This window comes from Callospermophilus lateralis, chromosome 10, assembly GCF_048772815.1.
Source record: "Callospermophilus lateralis isolate mCalLat2 chromosome 10, mCalLat2.hap1, whole genome shotgun sequence".
In the NCBI taxonomy this organism is placed as follows: Eukaryota; Metazoa; Chordata; class Mammalia; order Rodentia; family Sciuridae; genus Callospermophilus; species Callospermophilus lateralis.
Window position 1 is genome coordinate 124,731,099 of NC_135314.1, and position 26,748 is coordinate 124,757,846.

Genomic DNA, 26,748 nt, shown 5'->3' on the forward strand with positions numbered 1-26,748 from the left:
ACTTACTACCCAAGATACACAACTGCCCCACGGCAATGTAAAAGCCACAGCCCTTGGGTCAGAAGGAAACAGAATGAAACCAAAAAGAAAGAGGACTGGTGAGGTCCACCTCCCAGAGGGCTCTCCCACTGCAAGATCACGCTGGGCAGTTCTTCTGCCCCATTTCCACTGGGCCCAGTTCTGGGGAAAAGGTTTCCCAGACTCTACACACAGCCCCGGATTGCAATGGACCCAGGGCCGGGGCTCACCCACATGCTGCTTGTCCTGCCTGCCCCGCAGCAGAGGTCAGGCCCTGTGAGGCTGAAGATCTGTTTCCAAAGGGTTGCCCTTGGGTATATGACTCCTCCTTGCCCTCCTAACCTACACTGGACGTTTTGGTGCTCTGCTTGGCCCTTAGCTTGGCCCAGTGCTGTATACTTAAGGAGTTGAAATCCATCCATCCATTCACAGTCCCATAACAAGTCATGAGCATTGCTTTGTGCCAGATCCAATCTGAGAATCTGAGGAAGACCTAGGACCCAGAGATGAACCACCAGGGTTCCTGCCCTCAAAAAAAAACCCAGAGAATTGTGCAGACCAGAAAGCAGAAGCTTAAAATGTAGTTAAAACAATTAAAGCCAGGCATAGTGGTGCACGCCTATAATCCCAGCTGTTTGGGAGGCTGAGACAGGAGGATCAGGAGTTCAAAGCCAGCCTTATGAACTTAGAGGCACTAAGCAACTCAGTGAGATCCTGTCGCTAAATAAAATACAAAATAGGGCTGGGGATGTGGCTCAGTGGTTGAGTGCCCCTGAGCTCAATCCCCATAAACCCCTCCCCCCCAAAATTTGAAAATGGAACAGTGAGGATTAGGGTGAGTATGGGGTTCTGAGAATAGTCAGGAGAGTTAGGGAGGCAGTTTCTTTTGGGAGTTAAGAGCTATGGGGCCTTTGGCTGGGCTCAAACACCAGTACTACCCCTTTCTACCTGTGTGACTATGGCAAATAACCTAACCCTGACCTCTCTATGCTTCCTTCTCACCAGCACCCGCATAGTTAGGACATCATAAGGTGAATTGTTTAACGTCATATAGTGTTGGGGACAGGGCCTGCTATAGACAGTAAATGCTGTGCTTTTGTTAACTATTATTTTCACTATGCTCAGCCCTAGAGAATGGGTAGAAAATTACCAGGCACAGTGACAGGAGGGAGCACATGGGAACTGCAAGGGATTCAAGATGGCAGAAGCAGAGGATGCCTAAGGGGAAGTAGGACAAGATGAGGGTGGAGCAGAAGTCTGGGCACCAGGGAGCCCTGCCCTGCACAGATGCTCCTAAAGGGGTTAAAGTGGGATGCTCACCAAGGCCGCCAGCCAAAGCACCGTCTCTAGAACAAATCTGACCCTTATTTTTGATTATTCATGCCAAAGGCCAAGGTTTCACTCCCACACTACTTTCCCTAGGCCTGAATTCCGAGTCACTCCATAATTCCTGAAGCCTGGGACCTCGGGGCTACACAGAGTGGGGACAGCAGCACCCTCCCTCCCCTGGCTTCATGCTTCACTTGGAGGAGGCTACTTTTCGATCTGTTCGAATAACCAAAGATAGAGTGGACTTTAGCAAAACTATCTTTAAAATGCATGAATGTTAATCTGGGGCGGGAGAGGGGGGGCGGAGGCAAAAAAAACACAATGAGTATCTTTATCCAGTTTCCCATCGGGGCCTGGGGGGAATAAAGGCAACCAGGCCTGGACCTCCGCAGGCACACATCCAACTTTCTGCAAAGAAGACAGTGCTGATTTCCCTGAGGATGCTAGCAGGCTTTTGTGGTGGGAGAAGTCCTCGGCTCAAATGCCAGCCATACGACAAATGCCTGGAGGGCAGGCGGGGGCTTTGCAGCCCAGGATGCTGGGTTCTCACCGTCTCCCCGGTATGAATGCATTCACTAGTTTGATCAACATGGTACCCATGGCTGGCAAGAGAAGTGAAAAAACCCATCCAGCGGAAGAGGAGTCATCAGACACCTGGAGGTCAGCATCTGATGGCCCGGGGACGCCATTCCTACTTCGCCATTAGGGGAAGGTTTGCTGCCACATCTTGAGATGGCTGGAGCTCCCCAAAAGGAGAGGGCCTTTAGCTTTCTCCAAATACTGGGGTTAAATGAGGTAGGAGAGAGCAGGAGTTTAATTAGTATGAGTATGTGTGTGTGTGTGTGTGTGAGAGAGAGAGAGAGAGAGAGAATGAGATTCTGTGTGAGAATTTATTGCTGTGTGTGTGCAAGACGGAGAGACAGAGAGACAACTTGGCAGTGAGCATTTGTGAGTGGAGGGGAGCGAGGGCTTGCTTTTCTTCGCTCGTGGGGTTTGTGTGCGGGTGGGGTGGGGTTGGGGGAGAGAAAAGTGTAGCTCTTCTGAATTTCAAAGAGGAGATTTGGGAGTCTGGAAGTGTCCTCCTCTGCCAAGTCTGGAGCAGACCCTAGGGGCTGTCAGTGACAGCTGTTGAGCTGCTCCCTCTTGCATGTAAAGTGGCAGTGCCAGGCCCACTGGCGAGGAGCCCTGAGCCCTCCCGCCACCTTGCGCTGTTGGGCCTCACTGAACACGGAGCTTGGCCTGTCACCCCCGCCTCCATCCCAGCAGGTGGCTGAACCTTCCAGAAGAGCCACCCTGGACAGGCAGGTGACAGCTTGTCATGACCAGCTCTCCTACTCAGCTGAAGAGCAGAGGGACACTGACCTCTGAGGCAGAACAAAAGGAAATGCAAAGTCAGGGGAGCCGGGCGGGCGCCTCCCTTCAAACTTCCCTTACTTCATAGCTGCAGCGTTGCCTTCTGATGCTCAGAGGTAATTAAGGTGATGATTGTGATTATTTAACTTGTCCTCAATGATGTGACAGGAAATCTATTAATTTAGAGGCTCATGACCAGCCCTGTGGAGGGGACAGAAGTAAAGGACATGGGACGTGGCTGTAGCAGTCAGGGCATCTGCTAGCCAGAAAGGTCTTGCTGCCCAAAGAGGGAGTCTGGACTAGAGCAGGGGTCAAAGCATGGACATGTCTGCAAAATGCTAGAAGAGTCCCCTGCTGTCCAAAGAAGGCTGGAAGAAGGCACATGGTGGGGACATGGCTGGCTCTGTTGGTGGTAGGGAAGGACTCTCAGGGTGGTGCACAAGGATGGGAAGGGCCCACTGGGACAGAACTGCCACATGGGTGTAAAAGAGCTGAAGAGAGTCCTGTCCCTGAATCAGGTATTTAAGTCACCTGATGACTCACTTCCCCAGGATGCTAAGGGCACAGTCTGCATTCTTCAGGGAACAGTTTCCTAGAGTTGTCACCGAGGCCACTGTTGGGGTATGGGGGAGAAGGAAAAGGAGGAGTTTCCTGTAAGATTCCAGACACTGACCTTCCACATAGAGCTTTTCATCAAATGGTTGTGTTGTCAAGAACTTCTTCAAACATTCGGAAACCACTGCTTCAGAATCATCATGTTTCAACTAGGACTTGAGACAAAGTGAAGAGTGTGTGTGTGTGTGTGTGTGTGTGTGTGTGTAGAATTTTATGAACTAAGAGAAGATATCTCTCAGTGGACTAGTCCTATCCAGCCATCTTCAGGATCACCTGGTAATCTGCATCTATACCTGCCAGCAGGTGTGATCTCAACAGGCAGAAGGTGTCAGTGAAAGGGGCACTTTAGTCCTTCAGCCTCAGCCAATAGGCAACAGATATCTATGCATCTATGTAGTACCCACTGTGTGCCCAGCACCCTGCTAGGGACATGATTGTGATGAGACTGGCCTTTACCCACAAGGGGCAATGGATATCCCTAATGCCACACAGCTGTATTGCTCTTGCCATAGTGAGATTAGATAGTCCTGGTTCTGGAGCTTACCCAACTGGTAAGTTTTCTAGGCCAATGAGTGATTCACCTTGCTAATAGCTTGCCCTGACGAAGCCCATAAGGTAGTATGTTAGTAACTGGATGTGTTTGGGTATTGCTCTTACTTTCATCCACCATCTTGTGTAAGACTAAGTCTCAGTGGGATTATGGCGAGAATCCAAGGCACTCATGCATACCAAGTATAATGTTCACTCAGTGGAATAGTGGAATCACGCTGCAAGCATCCTCTGCAGCTTGGAATGACAGGTTTAAGACCAAAAGCAACATGCAGTGGTTCTGAATTCCATAAGCCCACTGCTCCAAAAGGTTCATGCTATATGGAACATATTGGGATTGTGAAAATCTATTATGATAGATATGTGAATCATACTGTGTATTATTGGTAAGGTTAAGCCAGAATTTATTGAGTGTTGTCGATTGAATAAAGCTCAAGATATGCTGAAGTCCTAACCTGTGATACTTATGAATGCAACATTGTTTGAAAATAGGATCTTTGCAGATCTAATCAAGCGAGGATGATTCACCTTGGAGGACTGCTCTTTGCCAGCATGCCTGGGGAAGCATTTTATCCTTACTCTATCAGCATTGTCCTCAGACCTGGGTGGCAACTCTTGGCTTGGGTAGCTGCATCAGAAGTTGAGGACCATGGCTGGAGACAAGGCCAAGCCATCTGCATACCTGTAGGCCTAGCCCAGGGGTTCTCTAGTTCGCCTGCCATTAGCATCACTCAGGGGAAGTCTTTTTTAGTTTTTTAAATGCCATGGGTACTTTAATTGATTTAGAATTTCTAGGAGTGGGGCCCAAGCCCCATGAATCACTGAATTAGATTAAAATAATTGGTAGGTGATTCTAACATGCAGCCATTAGTCACAATCACCAGATATAGCAGTGTCTCTTGGATTAGAATGTCCATCAGAATCATCTGGAGGGTCAATAAAACTGGCCTTAACTGTCACTTTCCAGTTTCCTGGTTCTGAGATAGGGTCTGAGAATTTTTAACAAATTCCCAATGTGGTTATCATTCTTTTAGAACCACTGGCATAGATCAAACCACCATAAGTCATGTGTTGCATGAGAGAGTTCATCCCCAATACTAACTCCAATCATTGTTAGTGGCTGGGTGAAGATTCTGAGGTTTCACTTGGGCTTAGTCAAGGGTTCTGTCTAATGACTACACATTAAAATTACCTGAAGTATTTTAGAATAAACTTATGTTTGGGTATCACTCCTAGAGATACTAAAGGTATTAAAATACTCATATGACATTAAAAAAAAAATTTCCCCCAGGTGACTCCCATGAGCAGCCAAACTGGAGAAAGTTCTGGCTTAGGCCTTCTGGGTAGACAGAGAAGAGCGGTATTTGCTTTGATGAGGAATGTCACTGTGGGTGAGGGCCTGGGTTACTAACTGCTGTACAGCCACATTGCGCTTAATTTCAAAAGATCTTAAAATGATGAAAAAGGAACGGAAGGAGAAAGGAGAAGTTTACATGGTACATCAAGAGTCACTTGATATAGTTGGCAGATTGGACACTCCCCCTTGGGGCATTGACCATCCTGACTGGACAGTTGACCAGACTGGGTGAGGTTGTCTGCCCATTAGGACACAGATGGCCTGCCCTCAGGGTGCATCCATGTGACACACCCCCTCCTGCTCCCCTGTCACTGTCCACTGCCCTGGACCAAAAGGCCTAATCCGGACCCCAAGCGCTCAATGAGAAAAGTATTTCAGAATGAATGTCTCCATTTAAAAGCACTCTGAATCACGCTAACCCATTTTCCTTAACCTAATCCGCAAAGAGATTTTTTTTTCTCAGATAAGACCTGTATCCCTCAAGAAGGAAAAGAAGTTTCTGCCTAAAAGGTTATCTATCTCTGAGAGTTACCAACTTCTAACAGCCAGTGCAAATTGCTGCTGGCTGTAGAATCGCAACCGAAGTCTGTATAATAAAGAGGCTGTTCTCGGTTCCCCAGGACTCCAGGAATTTGCATGAAAACAGTCTCTCCATCTTCTGAAAGGTTCATCTGGCCCTGCTGCTTACTGCTTTCCAGAAGCCACAATCTTGATGGTGACACTGTAATTTATGACAGAGCTAAGGGTTATAACGCGACACACAGAGAACAAGGGGGACTTTGGGGGCGGGGGAGGCAGGCTCCAGGCGCAGGTGAGCTTCAAGAGGGGGTGGTCTCCTTTGTCATGCAAATAGCACAGGAGGCTGAGGAAAGGGCTGGGAGGAAAGATGACCCCAGGAAAAGAGCACAGGGCTGGCTGCAGAGGAAACTTGTTTCTAAACAGAATGTTTTTCAAAGCTTTTCTTGAAGCATTAGCTGCTCCTCCAAAATGAATGACACAATGTATTTCGTACTAGTAATAAAATATGTGATTTGAATAACTACAAATGGAAAGATTTACAGTGGGTGGGCTCGGGGGCTCCTCTCCCCTGAGCTTTGTGTGTGCTGAAACCCTTCAGTGAGACGCTGGGAGAGGTAATTGCAGCCCAAACATCATTTTCCAGCCGCTCTAGAGAAAGGCCTATTTGGACATAAATTAACTAAAAATATGCGGATGATAGTGTGTATTTCATGTGCGAAGAACAGAAAGGCCACTTGGTGACGTTTTTCCAACTGAAAAAAAAAAAACACCCTATTCTTCAAACAGACGTCGTTTCTCTGTCCTGCACGGCAGGGTAAACAGCTGTCTTTCATTACCCACACCCCAAACAGCCTCTGACGGCTGTATGCAGGCAGCATTATTATTTTTTTTTCTCATCATACAGCATTTTTGAGTTTACAATTAAAAAAGTAAGAGTGGAGAGACAAAAAGCTAAGTAATTTGCTACGTGTTTTCAATCATTTGACAAGCATGCAGGTGGAACCCTCTTTGAGTCAGGCCAGTCAATAGAGGGAAAGGGGACAATGTTGCTTCAGTCCTGAGAGGGAGGGAGGCTGTTCAGGGAATCCAGCCTTCAGCAGCTCAGTAAAGGTACAAGCTGGTTTTTTCCTGATCACTAGGGAGGGAACTAGGTGCACCCCCCCAACACACACACATCCAGTCTAGTGAGCAGGGATGTACCTGTTCTGCTGCTGAAAAGAAAATACCCTCCTCTAAGGGGTTGAGGGTGGGGACAGAGGCCTCCAGGCCCTCTGGATGACAGATTGGCATGGAGAACCAGGGAGCAGAGGACAGAAAGGGGTAAGGAAGAGACTTAAAGGTCACTCTGCTGTCTACTTTTCATTCCCTAGGCCATGGCCAGGGTGACCCCCTAGCTTCACTAAGTCTGGCATGAACAGGGCTTTCTCCTTGAGCCCCTCTGCCCCCGTCAAGCCTTCCTGCTGCCCCCCTCAGCCCTAAGAGACCACAGTCTTCCTCTCCCTTTTCAAGCAGTCTGTTTGATGCATCAGGAACTCCATGGCTTGTCCACACATCTCCATGACCCCTATCTCTGTTAGGCCATGATGACTCTCCCATGATCCTTTGTCACTCCTCTCCCATTCCATTCCTACTCTTGTGCATGGAGGGTACTTGGGCTTCCTGATACCTTGAGGCAGGACTGCTTCTTCTATGGCCCCACAGTAGGCAGGGGCTCCTGGAGGAGCAGCAAGAGGGAAAATAGCCGAGTGGGCTGACTTTTCTGTCTCTGGAGAAGGCTGGGACTCTCAGATGGAGGTTGGCCTCTGCTCTGCCATCTTGGAGACCTTTGCCCAGCTCTGTAGGGAACCTCACTGAGATTACCCCAAAGTTCAGTATTCCCCACTCCTTGTTACAAGACATAAGCATCTGATAGACTGATCATTGCAGGTTATTTTAATACGTAAACTAGGTATATTCCTTATTTGCATTGTAATTTGGGGGAGTGGGATACTGGGGATTTAACCCACGGGCAATTTACCACTGAGTCATACATGCAGCCCTTTATATTTTTTATTTTGAGACAGGGTCTCCCTTAGTTGCTTAGGACCTCACTAAGTCGCTGAGACTGGCCTTGAACTTGCAATCCTCCTACCTCAGCCTCTCTAGCTCCATGGTGTGCACCAGGAGGCCTAGCTCACTTTGTGATTTTTGATGCCTGATCAATGTCCACTAGGCACACCTCTAGTCCCTTTCCTGCTTCCACCCTCCAACAGCTATTTTATAACAGCTGATCATGTTAAACAGCTGAACTCTTCAGGCTCCGAACTGTGCTTTCTTTTTGGCTCAGCTTCTTCCTCAGACAATCCCAGCAGTTCTAACCAAGTCACTTAACCACCTTGTCTTACTGTCTACACCTGCCAACGGGGATAATGATGCTTAATTATCTCAGAGGGGTGGATGAGGCCCTGGGAGCTAATGCTGGCGGCATGCGAGTATGTGTGTTGGGGTGCTGCTTCACCTGTTTCCCAGGAGGACCCCTGTTGTCTGGGCTGCCTGTCCTCCGCTCCTGGCAGATGAGCAATGGCCAAGGAGGGGCAGAGCTCCCTCCAAAGACCACTCGGGGAGGCCAGCTCCTGCCTCCACACCCATGATGTGAGCGAGGTATTCCAAGCCTCCTTTGACCCTGGGAATGGGGTTGTCCTGAGCCTACACCTGAGTAAAGGTGGAGGGGCTCTGACACCTGATCCTTCCATTCCAAACCCATGCTGCCTTTTTCTCCCCCTGGATAAAGGAAAAGAAGAAGGGACGATAAATCATGTTCCTCTGTATGAAGGGCAATTGGCATTTTTTTTCTTTCCCAAAGGTGGGGGCGGGGACCAGGATGGACTTCTGTTCTAACTTTCACACACCATGAAGCCCCATCTCTCTCCAAAAACATTCATTGCTTCCTCTTTTAAATAAAGCATTAACACGCATGGCATACGTGTTGGGAATAAGAGGACCGATGGATGACATCTTGTGTGAGGAAGGGGACGTAGAAATAGGCGAATCTCACAGACTGTGGCAAGCGGACAAGTTGGCAAAGGGCTTGGGAAAGAAACTGCCACCCAGACTGGAAATCTGCAAATTGTGCTCATCACCACGAGGTGCAGATGGACGTCGTGCGTCTCCAGATGTGACATCCAGAAAAGGACACACTACCGTTCACGTAATGCATAATGCAGAATCCGGGTCTGATCACGAGGAGATACCAGACAAACCCAAAGGAAGCAGGTACTATTCAAAACACGTGAAGGGTATTCTTTAAAAATGTCAATATCATTTTAAAAAATTGTGAAAATATTCCTGATTAAAAGAGACTAAATCGACATGACAATAAAGTACGATATCTGGTCCTAGACTGGATTCTGTACTACAGGGGGAAAAAGTGCTTAACAAAGGACACTTTTGGGGTCGTGGCTCCGTGGTAGAGCACTTGCCTAGCATGGGTGAGGCACTGGGTTCGATCCTTAGCACCACATAAAAATAAATGAAGGCATTCTGTCCATCTACAACTACAAAGAAATTAAAAGAAAAGAAGACACTTTGGGGGTCAGTTAACAAAATTAGAATATAGAGAGTAGATAAAAGTATCTGTGTTAAGTTACTAAGTTTGGTAACTAAACTATAGTTATGTAAGGGGATCTCTCTATTCTTAGAAAATACACAAAGAAGTATCTGAGGATATAGATGTATGATATATGTAATGTGTTTTCCAAACATTCAGGAAAAAAAATATTTTGCAAAAGGTGGAGACTGAGGGAAATAAAGAAATGGGTTAAAATAATAACACTATGTGAATAACCTGGGCAAAGTTTATATGGGTGTTGTTTTGTATTATTTTCACTTCCAGAACTTTAAGTTCAAAATTATTTTTTAAAAATTTAAGTGTGTAAATTCTTTGGTCCAGCAGTTGCTCTTCTTGATATTTAATTTACAGAAATATCCATATAAGCATACAGAGATATCTATGTAAGCATACACACTGAAGCACTATTTGAAATTATAAATCAGAAGCCACAGAGATGACCGTCCAAAATGAGCTAGTGAAATTGTTTCTACAGTTAATTCAAACACAGGACGCCTGAGAAAGAGCCTGAGAAACAAGTCCACAGGGCAGCAGCGAAAGGTCTACCAGGGCATGAAGTAAGGTCATGATCAAGTAACAAAGGAGGCCCAGAAACCAATCAGTATGTACAGTAGGAGGACATTTTCGAGATCACAAAAATATGCATAAATCAATACATACCCTCACATACTCTAAGGTTAAGGAAAAAAAAAAGAAAGAAAGAAAAAGAAACACACCAAACTATAATGATAACTTTTGGGAATTGGGAAGGGAAAGTCTGATTCACTTTTTGCTTTAAACACAGTTTTGTTTTTTGATGTTGTTAAGATTGTTTTTATAAATAAAACCATGATAACTTTTTTAAAAAAATACAACATTCTGGAGACTTCTCTGGGTTTCTTTCTTCAGAAGGGCTGATTTTCCAAGTTGGACCAGAAAGTCCCTATTTTCTGCCTATTCTGGGATTAGTTCTCCTCCAGGTGAGGGCAAAAGTCTGATGAATGAGACTGGCTACAACAGCTACTAGGAGCCAGAGAGCAAGGGTCAAGTTCAAGGTTGGGAGAGCAGAAACCAAAAGGTCCCTTCTTCCTGCTATGAAGTACCAGCTGCCTTTGGGGCAGCAGTATTACACCCAGGGCCCTGTTGGTCCATGCAGGCCTGCACTACAGGATCCTCCCTTGGGGGGCACGCTAGAGCCCCCCCCAGCTCTGTTGGACTTTAGCCAGTGCTACTTGCATCTCACCTGTCTTTTCCCCATTCATAGATCTCTCTATATTCTGATGTATCCTAGGATTCACTTTCTACTTTCCTAGTCCTTAGAGTACCAATCCCTGGGTGAGTTTGCTGTCACATTTCCAGACTTAACTTTCACCCAACCTGGTGGGCCCAGAGCCCCTGGTCATTGCTTCTCTGCTTGGGCCACAGGAGCCCACAGATGAATTTGTGTCCCAAAGGCATCTGGGTTCTTCATAGAGGGAGGAAGAGACCCTTGGGTTTTTCTCTCTCCCAGTCCCGGACTTTCCCCTTCACCTGTGAGTCTTGGTGGCCGTTAACATCATGCTCACTCACCCAACTTGGGGCCTTCCTGATCCTCCCTGAAAATTCTGTTTAGAAGGGCAGCGCTTAGAGTGATGAGCCTTCTGCTGAAGCTCAAAGACTTGCTAGATCTTTGCAGTGTGTGTTAGTTCTTTGGTCCGGTAGTTGCTCTTCTTGATATTTAATTTTCAGATATCCATATAAGAATACAGAAGGCTCAGATCCAGTGCATCCTGGGCTGGTGAACTGTGGGTTACAAAATATTTTCCATCTCCTCTAGCACCATGGCCTCCCAAACCTGAGAACTCATCATATTCACTGTGGTGCAGGAATCAACTCAGAAGACAATCCTTAGCCACAGTTAAGAACAGCCCACGGGAGGTTCCAAGATCTGTGACTTTTGTGCAATAGTAAGTAGAACCTTCTCATCTGGCTTTATTGACCCTGCACCTTCTTTTATCCTATAAGAACATTTCAGAATCTCCCAAGGCCAATAAGACTTTTACCTTCCCAGACCCTCAAGTCTGTTTACTCCTATGACAAAGGATGGGTGGGATGAGGACAGGTTGGGGGCAGGACATCCTAGCTCTGGAGCAGAGTAGATATGAAGATGAACGGGAATTAAAGAGCCAGCATATCTGTGGGACAGAGAGGAGCTCATCGGCTTGCCACCTCCTCCTGCCATTTCCATCCTGAGTAAACCACAGACTGACAGATGTGAGCAGAAAGGTGTGAGCTGGAAAGGTGTGAGCAGAGTGGAGACGGACGGGATATCACACCCGAAAGGTCACAGCCTAGAACAGGGATCAACAATCTGGGAACACACAAGAATCTTAATGTTGTTGCTCAAAGGTCGTGCCGGGGCTGCCCAAGCAAAAATCAAAGAGAGTGTAATCTTCAGAATATTATTAGTTTGAGTTTCCATGGAGGGAAAAGGAACATTTGGTCAGCTTGTAGGACCACCCACACATCATCTTGTCAGTGACAAGTCCTGACTGGTATATGGTGGCTGGACTTGGAACACATCATTGTAAAGAGATGACAATAGACTTACACAAGGCTCATCAATGGATGCTAAAATCAGGGGGAAGATTTGATGAAAAGCAAGATATTCGCATGGCTTGATATATCTTCCCATAGATTGCTTATCGATTATAGAAGGAAACAAATGTATTATAAAATGTATGTAACTACACATTGGGGAAGTAGAGAAAACCCTCGGGTGGCCAAACTGAATACCAGTGAGGGACAGATGGACATGTCTCGAGAGACATAGTCAAGGAAGGGACACAGCATCACTCATGTAGCATCCTGGCCAAAAATGTAGAACCTGAATCTAATTATAAGGAATATCAGAAAAACCCAAAAGGAGAAATGTTTTATTAATGAAAAAAGGTGACCATATGGTTTAAAAAATGTCAACGTCATAAAAAAACAAAAAAACAAAGAAAAGCACTGAAAATATCCCAGATTAAAGGACACTAAAGGGACGTGAAAACTAAAGGCAATATAATATATGCTAGACTGTGGTCCCAGAGGGCATTTACCTGTAGTAGAGATGGGATTCGATAAAATTAAGTCTGATCCATGGTGTACACTTTTATATCTTTTTTTTTTTTTTGGTTGTTGTTGTTTTGTTTTGTTTTTGGAAATGTGATCCAAATACAAAGTATTTTTTTAACAATCCCCTCCTCAAGTGCTCAGGTACCTTAAAGACTTCTCTCACCAAACAATGGCATTTCCTATTGAAGTTGCTTTTATAGAGAAGTCAATAAGGAGAGCCCCCAAGCTATTTCTACCATGGCTTCAAATGTAGACAGTAAATAAAAGGTAATGTGGACAATCTCTAACTTTGAAGTGCCTAAAATGTAATAAAAGTCCCTGGAATCTCTTTTTTAAAGACCAATATTGGGCATGGGCTATAGAATCTCCTGTAAGCCTAGAAAAAGTATAATTGGGGACAGAAATGTTGACCTCATAAAATGATCCATTACCATCTGGTTCAATGGCCTATACAGTTCAAATACTGAATTTGTAGTGGCAAAGCCCTGATTTGAAAAGAAAACTTGGCCAAAGCACAATATCTATGCTAGATAAGAACCTGGCTGGGTCTCCCCACTATCCCAGTGCCCTGATGCATTCTGGAACATTCTGGAACATGGAGAGGAAAGCACTGGCCACCATCTCACACATGGACAGACTCATGTATCAAGGGAAACCCCACGTTTTCCTTTCCTTTTGAGTCAGGTACTAACAAATTGTTTTCATTTTGTTCTTATTGAAAACTCCAAAAGCATTTTCCCCCTGTCTCACAGTTGGGTCTTCTGATGGCCAACTATTTATTAGGCCTAAATGGAGTGCACGCTTCCAGAAGGTGAATGAATGGACTCTATTTTTTTTAATATGGGCATTTCTGCTATAAGGAACACACACACATTTTGAAATTATCTCATATTCTGCAAAATTGCACAATAAAATAACAGGATGGATGGGCGCATACAGTTGGAGACCATTCAAAGTGTAACAAAAACAAGGATCTCAGAAACAATAGTGGTGCAGATAAAATTGCAATGTGCATTTGTACCCAGTGCATCGGTCTGAGGACTGTTGGCAGACTTAAACTCTGGTTTTTTGTGCCCCTTTCTTGGAGATGAAGGTCACAGAGGGCATTCGTATGTCATAGGGATCAGTTTTGTTCAACTTAAAAGTCCTTCCAGGGTATAGTCTTTTTTATCAAAAATTTAAAATTTTACACAAGGAAAAATGTGCTCCATTTCCTCATCTTACTCTCTGCTCCACCAGATAAGAGTGAAAAATAAAACGGTTCTGGGAACCACTAAACCTGTCATCATTTCACTAACGAAAGGCCCTTTGGTCAGTGGTCAAGTTTTTTTTTTTTTTTTTTAAATAAGGTCTTCTCATTAAGCTAAGGCTTTTTCTCTGATTGATTATAAGAAAGCTTGCTACTCTTTGCTGCAAGACATAAATATCCCAGAAGACCAGAAGAGAACCACAGGTCTTCCACACAATACTGACACCTTTTCCCCACTTAGTAGTCATACACTGAGTTGGCCTTGAAGACACAGGCCCCGCTGCATTCTCATTTTATGAGGAGGCAAGAGCAAATAGATATCAGTCACATGTCCACTGGGCACCACCTGCTGTGGGGGGGGGCGCTTGCCATGTTTAACATTATCCAGTTTTCACAATCATACTAACAAATAGGTCCTATTCCCATTTTGCAAATGAGAAAACGGGGGCTCGTGAAGTAAATAAATACCCCACCCTGACTATTATATAATATGTTAGAAGCAGAGGTGAGGATTTAGATTTCAGTCTCATGGCCATCCAAGTTTGTGCTCTTTACTCTGATTGGGTTTCATATTAGGATGTCACTACTGGTATTATTAATTGAAAGGAAATAGTCTTCCCTTGCTAATTATGTTTTGTATATCATGTAATGTTGGAATTGATTCCCTTCCCCCAAGTCCACTAAGAGTATTTCACTAAGATCCCAAATCATTTACTAATGACCTTGTTTCATCAGCTTTTATAATAATTTTAATTTTGTTTATATTTTTATAGGACTTTAGAGGTTTATTAAAACATTCCACACAATCTCCTTCTTGGATCTTTACAAACAATTGTGTGATATAAACCTGGTGTGATAGTTTATTCCATGGGACAGACAATGGAATGCATCTCAGGGGGGTAGAGGAACCTACCTTGCCCTTGGCAGAGCAGGGCTCGAACCTTGTTCCCTACCTCAACACTCATCCTTTTCCTTAGAATGGCTGAGGGAATCGCCCTGCAGCTGCTAAGCTGTAGGCACTGAACTGTCTGTCCCAAGAGCTGTTGGGACTCATTGGGCCATGTAATTTGAAATGTGATGAAAACACTGACATATAGAATAGCACCTTATTTATTTGTACCAAAATAATTAATCCTAAATATTATAAATAACTTATTTTCAGGTATTAGAACTATAGCATGTACACAAAAAAGTAATGTAGGGAGAACGTAAGGTATGGTCAAGTGATACTAAAGGATTTCCTCTCTACTCACCATGTTTTCTTGACCCGACCGGGACCCTTCTAATTTCTCAGGATGGAATATCTTGCTAAACATTTTATAGCTTTTTATTGGGGATGTCAATTGAAAAGCATGAGGACTGACATTGTTCAGCTCCTGGGTTCCTACCATCTTGCATGATCTCTGGAGTGGGCCAAATTCTTTTCAAAGAAGTCCTCAGAAATAGTGGAGAGGGCTGGGGTGGTGGCTCAGTGGTAGAGCGCTCACCTAGCATGGGCAAGGCCCTGGGTTCGATCCTCAGCACCACATAAAAACAAATAAATAAAATAGAGGCATTGTGTCCAACTACACTTTTAAAAATAAATATTTTTTTAAAAAAATGGAGGAGCCAAAGTCAGGGCTCCATGACCACTTCTGGCTAAGGCGTGGGCGGACCCTTGTAATCTGTGCCCAAAACATGTACCTCCAGTAGACAGGAAGTAAGATGATCTATGCGGACAGAATAAGGCAGGTAGTCTCATCTTCTCTGACAGGGAGTGGCAAGATGTGGTTCTGGCCAAGCACGGTGGCACACACCTATAATCCCAGCGGCAGGAGGATTGTGAGTTCAAAGCCAGTCTCAGCAAAAGTGAGGCACTAAGCAACTCAGCGAGACCCTATCTCTAAATGAAATATAAAATAGGGCTGGGCCGAGTGCCCCTGAGTTCATTCCCTGGTAACCCCCCCTTCCCGCACCCCCCAAAAAGATGTGGTTCTGCTGGGGTCAACCCCAGGCACCGGTGGGCTCTGGTTTTGCATTCTAATAGAAAACTCTCAGGCAGTTCACGAAGAGGCCAGCCTTGCCCTTGTGTCTGGGCAAGGGTCCTCTCCCCCTTTCCTCTGCACAGCTCTGCTTCTTGGCTACAAGGGAATAAAGTGACTTGACAGGTCAGTTTGAAAAGATAGTCATTGCTCACCAAGATAAAAACAAGAAAACAAAGGACCTGTCTCCAACAAAGAGAAGCGCTGGCCACAGGGAGAGGTGAGCGGCTTGCACTCACAAGCAGAATCCATGGCTTTGAACTTCTCTTGTGCCTTTTTTTCTTTTTATCAAACACCCAGATGGCGTGTACTCTCTAAGTGAGCAGTATTAGTCGAAGTCTACACGGATCTTTTTCGCTGAGAACCTTCCTTCCTGTTTCTTACTCTCTCACTTTCTCACAGGAAAGGGTTTCCTGAAAGCTTTAGAGGGAGGATTAAAATGAAATCTTCACCTCTAAAGTCCTCCCCGCACTTCCCCCTGCAGCTAGAGCATCTGCAGTCAGGAGCAGCCTTTGATCAGCTCTCCTGCTCCTACCCTTCCTGGCTCCCGGCTCTCCCTCTAGCTTATTCTCTGACTCAATCTTTCTTTTTTACTTCTGCATCTGTAAATTGTACTGGAAGTGTGTCCCTGGCTGCTTTCAGAGTTCTGAATAGGGTGTCTCCCTGAGGAGGGGATACGATGCTCCGCCTTGATCGTGCTGGTTTAGAAAATCACTGGCCCTGGGGTCTGACTATGGAGTTGAAGGGGCCCAATTTCCCCTCTTCCTGGATCAACATGTTGCTCTAGAGGGAAAGCAACTTTGCTTGGTGAGGGGTGCATAGGCCAGGCCCCAGCAGGTCCTGGAGGCCCTCAAGCCACGTGTTCAGGACAGGGATCCCCACCCTCTGCAGCCACATCTCTAACAATGCACAGGACTCCTGCAGAAGGAGACAGATCTGCAAAGATCCCCACGGTCCCAAGGCTGGTCAGGGCTTCCAAAACCTGAGCACCTGTTATTTAACAAGTCATGGTCACAGTTTCTGTAAGGCAGTGCCCCTGACAGAATGCCCTAGCACCCAGGGAACTAGACAATTGCGAGGTATAGAGTCGGCTCTTTACCTTTTTCTTAAATTTCAAAGCTGTGAAGGATGCTTGGGTGATGTCCCTGACTCCTGGATAAATTCCAGATGAGTGGCCACGACCCTCCGTGATGTGTTCCTCCTCACTGTTCACCTGTCCTGGGGGTAGAGTGGCTCTCCAAGGACCTGCATTAGTTTACTAGGTCTGCTCTATCCCAGCTCCACGAAACAAGATAAATTTGTTTTCTCAGAGTTCTGAAGGCCAGAAGCCTGAGATTAAGGTGTCAGCAGGGCCACGCTCCCTCGGAAACCCATAGGGAAAAATCTTTCCTTGCTTCCTCTAGCTTCTGGGGTTTGCTGGCAACACTAGACACATCACTCCTGTCTCTGCTTCTGTCACCACATGGCCACCTTCCCGGTGTGCGTCACTGGTTAAGTCTCTTTCTTCGTGTAAGGACACCTGTGATTGGATTTGGGGGTCTGCCTGAATCTAGTATGTACTCATCTTAACTGGATTATTTCAGCAAAGACCCTATTTCCTAATAAGGTCACATTCACAGGTGAGAGGTGGTGGTAAGAACTGCCAAGCATACTTGTGGGAGGGACACAGTTTGACTGACAACAGGGCCCCTCCAGGGCTAACTGGCTCTTTACTGCCCCCTCCCAACACTGGTACCCAGGGAGCACGTGCTGGTGCTTTCTAGCCACCTAAACCAGACAAGTCGCCTTCTGTGTTAAACCCTCCACTTCCGTACCCTATAACCTTGTCCAGATGTCCATCAATCCCTCCATTCATCTGTGACCGAGTACCTTTTATGTGTCCATTTCTACCACTTAGTTCACATCCACCCAATCAGGGAACCCACTACCTCCTCTTTCTCATATCAGTTGACGGCCATCTCTCTGTTCTCTAACCTTATGGCTCCAAACTTTTATTTCTGAAACACTCAATTGAGAAAGCAAGCATCTGCCTTAAGAAATGATAAAAACACACTACTGCCAATCAACATATTAAAAATGAAGTTTAATTTCCTTCTCTAGCAGAGGTCCTTACCTCTTGCAAGAAATCGATGATCCTTGATTGATTGGTTCTTTGACTTATTGCCTGACTCTCATGGGGACCTCAGCTGAGAAGGCGAAATCAGGCTCCCACCCTCTCCTAGGAGCACTTGAAACCATGAGGCTCTCCCAGCTAATCCTCTGTCTCCTTGTGGGCCTCCCCAACCCAGTTCCTGAACTTGCCTCTGGTGTCTTAGGTTCCGTTCTTCACCCCTCTCCATTAACCCCAGAGGCCAAAGAGGGAAGCAAATCCACTGTGGCCCACTCGGTGCTGCTCATGCAATCCCCACACCTTAATGCCAGCTCAGTGCCACATCCATTTCTTCTGATGTCCCCTTTGGCTTTTTCTACAGCTTCTCCCAATCCATGCTTGGGGATGCACTCCCCTACACCGCCCTGCCCTCCACACTCTGTGTGCAGCCCTGGGATGGTCCCCATGAAGCACTAGTCCTCTAGGTGGCTCCTTTCCTCCCTGGAGTCTCAGTCCAGAGGCCCCTCTCAGGGGTCCAGGGATGTACTATGTATGCGCTCCACCCTGCACCCAATTATGTAACCAATAAATAAGTAATAGTTCAATGTCTATCTTCCTGGTTTTGAAGGAAACTCCAGGCACTCACGTCCGGTTTTGTTAACTGTGTTCTTTGCATATATTAGGTGCTTAACAAACATGTGTTGGCTGGGAGAACAGCCAGCAGGCATTGCATGGGTCACACCCAGGTGGCCAGCCCCTCCCCTTTGAGGACATGCACATGATGGTAGGGCTCTGTCCACTTGCCTGCACACACCACGCACCCACCCGCCCAGAGCAGAGAGAAGCCCTGGCAGAGAAACTTGACCCGCCCCTTGTTCCAGTCCCGGGGGTGCAGGCTGGCTTGGGCTCTGAAATTCCATACTGATCCCACCCAGGCTAATAATACACAGGCCCTACTAAGAATAATTATGCTGAGTCTTTCTCAAAAGGGCACTTCAGTCAGGGCCTGGTATCCCTAACCCAGCATCTGCTGACAAAGGGACCCAGGGAGAGAGATGAGAGGGAGGAGGAGGTAGAAACGCCCGGAGAAGAATTATTTGAGTGGCGGAGCCTGGGGCAGAGTGACATTTGAATTATTCTTCCCTCAGCTTAATTAACGCCAGAGAAGAAATTCCAGGGGACCAGGACTTGGTTTTATTCTGGCTTCAATTAAAGGGTCTCCCTGTCTTTTCCTTGCTTGTCTTCATTCCCCTTCATTTTCCCACCTGCCCAAGAGACCGAACTGCTTCCTGAGCCCAGTGATTGAATGGAGAGCTAGAAATCATATTTGAAAATGGCTTTATAAGGGAGGCCATGGATCAGAAGGGGAGGAGAAGTAGGATTTAATGTAAAACTCCCAGAAGTGAGGAGAGAAGAAAAGCTGGACCCAGGGACATGAAGCCAGCAAACCTGGCTCTTTCCGAAGGACACAGGCCACAGGCTGAGCTTAGATCTGTAGGGGGAGGACATCGGCTGGACTTAGTGGTGACTTCTTAAAGAGGCCCAGCAAACAGCAGAGCGAGGGGGCTTTTTCCTGAAAAGCTTGCAGGAAGGATTATCTTTGAGATAATTTTCTGTTTTCCTTTGCATCTTTTAAGTACATTATAAGAAAAAATAATCTAAAACAGTACTAGTAGCAGTCAAAGTCACTGCTCGGTGGTAAGGAAAGGAGAAAAGCCCAGCTATTTATCAAGCGCCTTCTTGGACTGTGTGTGTGTGTGTGTGTGTGTGTGTGTGTGTGTGTGTGTGTGTTTATCACTGATGGGGATCCTCATTCCAAGTTTGGGGAAAGTTCTCGGAGGCTTCCTGTCCTCCTCCTCACAGACTCCCCTAAGCATTTTTCCTCCCATGAGGGCTGCGCATGTGCATAGCACTGCTGGCCTCTGGTGGAACAGCACAGTCTGGGCAGCCTGGACAGGCCAATGCCTATTCCCAGCACAGCCCCTTAGTCCCCCATTGCCTCCAGGGAATGGTGGTGGCAGGTTGGCTCAGGTCTGGCCTAAAGAAGAGGAAATGCCCCTAAAGATAAGGCTCTGGCACCTCATCCCTGACTGTCTTTATTTGGATCCCTTCTCTGTAAGACTTCCAAGCAAGTTCCCTGGACAGAAAAGAACTCTCCATCCCAGATAGGCACCCTGAACCACTGTTATTCAGCTTTCCTTGCTGGAACAAAGTACCAGAGATAAACAACTTTAAAGGAGGAAAGATTTCTTTCGGCTCGTGGTTTCAGGGCATAGTATCTTGGTCCCAGCACTTTGGACCTGCAACAAGGCAAAACATCATGTTGGGGAGGATGTGATGGAGCAAAGCTCCCACTCCGTGGTGGCAGAGGGGGCACACCTCCAAAACCCAACTTCCTCCAAGTAGGCCCCTTCCCGAAATTTCTTTCACCTCCCATAGCACCATCAGCTGGAGACCAAACCTTCAACACACCAGCTTTAAGGGGGCATTTAAGATCCAAACCATATCAACGACTTTCTTTCTTTAAAAAGGTTTACCTAGAAAAGATGAGGCTAAATGAAGGCAGTACAAGGGACCTCCCATGAGTTCAATGCCAGTTTACTGGACAGAGAGTTCAGGTGACAGACAGATGGCAATGAAAATGATGGGGACATTAATTTGTGACTTTTTGATGCTGTGTCATAGATGACTCTCAGGACCAGGGGTGATCTTTCTTGGTTTGCTTGTCCCCGACTCCTTCATACCAATCCCAAGGATCTCCAGAACTGATTTCATGAGAATTTGCATTTTCCTCTAAAAAGTTGATAGTGGGGTATCAGGGGACAGGATTTCAGACTCTGGGAAAAGGCTAATGCAGAGCAGTGGAGGAGGGGGCAAATGAACAGGATCAGAATGGGCCTAAGACTGGAGGCGGATGCTGTTGGGGCTCTCGGATGAGGACAGGACTGGGCCTGTGCTCTCACTGCCTCCTCAGACAGAGGCCATGGCCAGGTAGAGCAGGGAAGTTGGGCAGCAGGCACGTGGGCTGCCGGCTTATGCAGAGATACTGGAGCCCCAGTGAGGCCTGGAGATTCATGCTTTCCTGGACTTGGGGAGCAAGAAGTTCTAAGATGACGGAAAATACATCTTCTTTTCCCAGAAACAAAACAAAACAAAACAGTGTCAGATTTACTTTGGTTTTTGAAAAATAAGGTACATGGCATTTCTTACAATGCAAGTTGTGAAGTGCAATTTGTGCTCCCTCAAGGAGATGCAATGCAGCGTGCTCTCCTGGTAGTATCCAGGACCAGGGGGGGCAGTCTCAGTTGGGAGCCTCTGTGAAATGCAAACTCTTGGGTTTCCCCTCGGACCTGCAAACAGGAACTACTCTGGGATGGGGCTCAGACATCTGCCTCCATCATAAGTCCTCCTGGGGAGTCTGGTGCCCTGCAAAGTGTGAATCACTGACCCTAGGACACCATCTTAGTCTTTTTTTTTTCCCCTTGCTCTTTCATTTACACAAATCATGTGACCAGTGATCAGAGCAGGGCTGTAGAGGTTGTTATCAGTTTTTCACATGAGTTCTTACAAACCTAAAAAATTCTTACAAACTCCACTTTCTGGGTAAGGAGACATAGGCCAAGTTCATCCTGCATAATTTGATCCAAATCCTGCATTCTTTCTACCATACTGAAGAACTGTTTTACCAAAGCAGAGTGAGAAAGAAGGTCCTAAAAGGGGTCTCCTGCACCCTTCTCAGCCCTCCTTGCTGAACACAGAGCTCAGTTAACTGGGTAGCATCCTATCATGGAATGAAGGTGAATTATTTTGTGAAAGAAAAGCTTCACAAATTTCTGCTTAGAATCAACTGTATCTGGAACGAGTTTTTCCCTAGTCGTGGAATAAAGATGGCTGCTGCTGAGCATGGGAATCATGGATGACGGTGGCGGGTGGTGGTAGGGTGAGGGGGCTGCCTGTGCTGCAGAGTTCACCAGAGAAGTGGGCCGTGGTGCCTGGTGCTCCCAGGGATGACCCTCAGGGGAAAGTTGTCCCTTGTCTCATGGAGAGGATGAGGTCTTCATGCCTGGTGCCCCAGAGCAGTGCAGGAAGTGAGTCTGAAGAGGAGGAACAGGTGAGCTGTCCCCGAGTGGGGACAGGGAGTCAATGTGGGAAATGAGGGGCAGCAATTGCAGGGCATTGTGTGAGGAAGTGTTGGCCAAGGGACAGGATCAAGGAAGGACCTGCACAGCTGGCAAGCAGCCTTGAAGTCAGCTTCCAACTCCCGCCCAGAGGAGCAGATGCCCCAGCCACAGTTCTGTTTGAGGTTCACAGAGGGGGACTAGGCAGAGCAGAGAACATCAGCCCGCATGCAAAGAGGGGAGACTGGGAGGAGTAGGGGGACTGGCAGTGCGGGAGGAGTGGGGAAAGCTTGACACAGAGCAACAGCAAGGGGGTCAAAGGGGAAGGGGTTGGGGGAGATCAGAGGCACCTGGAGGACTTAATGCAATTCAGGATTAACCAGGTAGGCCTGCAGGGAGCAGGAGGGACAGGTCTGAGACAGCCTGGGGGCTTCTTCCTACCTGTTCAAGGAGAAAGAAAGCTGGACTGGATGGGTAGAGGTTTCCATTTAGCCAGCCTAAAATCCCTATCCAGAGATTTACTGGATCCTGTTGGACCGCTCCTTACCGATGTCAGTGGATAACAGGTGGAGATCAGGTTGGGAGTTCATCAAGGATGTGTCACCTTTCCTGGTATATGTGAGCCTTTTTCCTTTTTGGTAAAATTAGACAGGACCAGTAATAAGGAGATTGTGACCCAGAAGGTCAAGTGTAGAGAGCTGGTCTATAACGGGAAGCGCGGGGATGTTTATTTGAACACACACGACGGTATTCAGAAATCTATCTGCTGAAAGGAAAGTTGTGTAAATCATACAGGTGTTCAGAGCCCACTCGGTCTCGTTGTTATGTCCCTCTTGATCGGTGGGGATATGAGGAGCACTTCAGAGCTCTTCCCTAGGTTAGTGGGTTTATTGCAATCATAAGGAAGCACAAAGGAACAAGTTATATCTGTTCATTATTGGAGGAGCCTGTTGGGAAGAGAAATGCTCCCGGGGCTACAAATAGCAATTTAAAACAGAGAAGGAACATCTGGGGAAAAAGTGGGGTGGAGAATTATCTCAGGGTGAGAGATGAAGGATGAGGGCCTAGTAGGAAAAACTAGAAAACCTTAATAACTATTAATGAGTTTTACTTTACTTATAAAGTAAAACCAGATGTATTACAAGATGGTGACGTTAAAAAGATCTGGAAAGAACTGCATGAAACAGGGAAATTAGGTGGAGGAGATGGATCTTAAGGACTGTCTTACAGAACTGATGATGATGGAGGATCATAAGTTGAAGGTTCCACTTTTGGTGCAGAGGAGTATGCTTCCAACGCACAGACTCTCCAGAAAAGAATAACAAATCCAAGAAGAGGAAAGAAAAGATTCCGAAGTTTCTGGAAACTGAACAGCACAAGACTTTATCTTTTGTAGATTTGGTCTATGGGCAGCTGTGGCCACCGTAATCTGCTCAGTGTTAAAATTCCAACAGAAAAAACCCACCAACTTTTGGGCTAGAAGAACCAAGGGAAGGAGTCCAGAGTACTGGCCACCAGGGCTGCTGGGGAGCAGGGGGCCCAATTCTCTAGCTGACCCCAGAACCATGCCTATATGAAAACTAATTGAAAACCTGTGTGAAAGATCTGAGCTGTCACCTACTGCAGATGTGACAGTTTGTAGACATGACCAAGTTAACTTCCTGCTAAACCAAACATATCAACACTCTTTGGATCGATGTAACAGAATCCAGAATCTCCACATCATAGCAGTCATGATGTACCTAATTCAAAACTAATAGGTGTACCCAGAACCAGGGAAATGTGACTAGTTTTTTATGGGAAAAGACAATCAAAAGATGCAAATCCCAAGGTGATTCAGATGTTAAAATTATCAGGCAAAGACTTTAAAGCAGATATTATAGCTATGCTCAATGAGGTAAAGAAAAATATTCTTGGGATGAATAAAAAGATAAAACACCTCAACCGAGAATTAGAAAGTATGTAAAAGAATTAATTAGAAACTGTAGAACTGAGAAACACATGATCAGAAGGAAGTCCCTGAAGGGACTCAATGGCATATTGGAGAAGACACATGAAAGAATCAATGACCTTGAAGACAGATCTGAGGAAGAGAACAAAAAAGTCAGGGAAAAGAATGAGCAGATTCAGGAACCAGTGGGAACATTCCAGAAGCTCTGACGCCATGTGATCCTAGCCCTGAGGAGAGGGAAATGGGACAGAAAATAACATCTGAAGAAACATAGCCCAAAACTTCTCCAATAGAGTGAGACATATAAATTCACAGACTCAAGAAGTTTAGAGAACAGGAAAATTTGGGGTGAAAAAAGTGTCCCCCAAATATACCAAAGAAAAATTTTGGAAGCAGCCAGAGAAATATGGCACATTCTCTCTCTCTCTCTCTCTCTCTCTCTCTCTCTCTCTCTCTCTCTCAACCATGGCACACGCCTGTAATCCCAGCAGCTCAAGAGGCGGAGGCAGGAGAATCAAGAGTTCAAAGCCAGCCTCAGCAACTTAGGGAGAGCCTAAGAAGCTTAGCAAGACCCTGACTCTAAATAAAATGTAAAAAGGGTTGGAGATGTGGCTCAATGGTTAAGTGCCCCTGGATTCAATCCCTAGTACCCAAAAAACAAATAAACAAACAAACAAACACACAGACACACACACAGACACACACACACACGGCTGCCAGAAGACAATAAAACCATACTTTTAAAGTGCTAAAGGGGAGGAGAGATCCTGTGAATCTGGAATTATATATGCAGCAAAATTATATTTCAGGAATGAATGCAAAATATAAACATTTCTCTGAAAAAGGAAAACTAGGAGGACTTATTGCATGAAGACCTGGACATGTTCAAGGCAGTTCTTCAAACCAAAGGCATGGATACCAGAGGGCCGCTTGCACCTTCAGGGATGATGGAAGAGCAAGGGAAATGGTAACTATATTGAGTTAACATAAAACATCTTCCTTTTAATTTCTTGAAAACGCATACAGCTGTGTAAAGCAAAAAATGTAGTACTGTCTTTGGGATTTTTAACGTGTATAAATGTAACAAATAGAGGTGGGATGGTAAATGAACCTATTTAATTTGGTTATATGGCTTCTTCATTTTATGTGAAGTGGTACAATGTAAACCCTATGAAAAATGAAGGTGGCGTATGTGTGTACTTGATACACCATGTTGTAGAATTCTGGAATAATCATGGGGGAAAAAAGTGTAAAGAAATGTAACCGAAAGTCTAAAGATAAATTAAAGCTACAAAATTTAATTAATAAATTAAAGCCCATCTCTGCCTGTTGGTGGGTGGGAGGGATGTGACGGGCCTAGCCTCTGTGTGTATCACTCTGAGAGCAGCAGAGCCAGCGAGCACAGGGGACAGATGACTTGGATTCTAAAGACAATCATTGGCTTGGCTGTTGGGAGGACAAGGGGTGGAAATGAAACAGAGAAACAGGCTTCCTGGGACATCTCAAGTGACCTAAGTTGAGCAGGGGTATCGCACACCCAGGGCCATGGAGCTCTGAGTGCTGGCCTCAGAGTCTGGAGACCTAGACTGAGGGCCAAAGCTATGTGGCTTGCATAGCTCATTTGACCCATCTGGGCTCCTCGTCTGCAAAGTGTGAAGGTTGGACTTATGGCAATTGCCTCTCTGGGGAACAGGGATGATGGGGGAGCCCCATTCCTACCTTATATGCATCTGTATTGCAAATGCTAGGCTCCTTCATGCTCAGGGCAATGATCTTTCCCATCCTACTCTCCCAGGTGAAGTATATTTACACCCACTGTTTTTATTCCTGTCTTTATGCCGATGACTCCCAAAGATCTGTCTCCATTTGGACTTCTCCTCCATGCTCTAGACCCATATATTCATCTGCCTACCCATCAGCTCTACTTAAATATTCCAAAGGCACTTAAAAACCAAAAGGTTCCAAACAAGGGCCTCTCAAAAATGTGTAGGTATCAGAATCACCTGGAAAAATCTCAGTGACAATGCAAAAACCCAGACCCCATTCTACTTCCATAAGTGCGTGCCTCTGTGCTCCTTATTAGCTTCCCAGGTAAACCTGATACCCATCAAAATTTGGGAAACAAACTTTTAGTTGTTCTAAACCAAATCCACAATCTACTCACAACCCTTCTACAGCTCCCGTCCAGCATGCTCACTCTCAGAAAAGTGGGACATCGATCACCCATCCGGGAAACAGGCTGGATACCCAGCATCGTCCTTGGACCTCTGTCACCATCTCCTCTAATGCCATGCACTCTCAGGTCCTCCTGTGTGGCCCCATGCACCCTCTGAGCTTTATTTCCTTCATCCCACCCCTGTGGCCCCGTGGTCTCCCAGGGCACCCCACTGCTTCCTCCTCTGGTCTTTTGCATCCACCCTCCACACTGCATCCAGGGTCCCTGTTTTTTTTTTTTTTTTTTTTTTTTAAGTTCCCTTTCAGGTTCATATCTCTGAAAAAGCTGCAGGAAGGCTATAAAGACCACTTATACCCTGTTTACCCCAAAAGAGCAACTGTCCCAGAAATGTTCTAAGTATCACCTGTGAATCCCAATTATCATACCTTGTAATCCCATTTTTTTCAGTCTATTTGACTTTTATGACCTTGATATTTTTTGAAGATCATAGAACATTTAATAATATGTGCCTTAATTTTAGTTAGTCTGATTTTCCTCCTAACGAGACCCAAGTCACATATTTTGAGCAGAGTATCACAAACACTAGGTTCTTCTATCTGTATCTTGTAGGTGCTACACAAGGATGACTTTGGTTACTGATGTTATAAACTTTAAGTACTTAATTCAGATGGTATTTATCAAAATCTCTGCTGTAAAGTTACTTTTTCCTTTTTTTGTAA

At 45.8% G+C, this 26,748-nt stretch overlaps 1 protein-coding gene across 1 annotated transcript in view; it reads right to left on the reverse strand.

Moving 5' to 3' along the window:
• Positions 1-26,748, reverse strand: part of Ephb1 (EPH receptor B1) — a 280,914-nt gene that overhangs the window by 12,209 nt on the left and 241,957 nt on the right. The gene's annotated exons all lie outside the window — the stretch shown is intronic.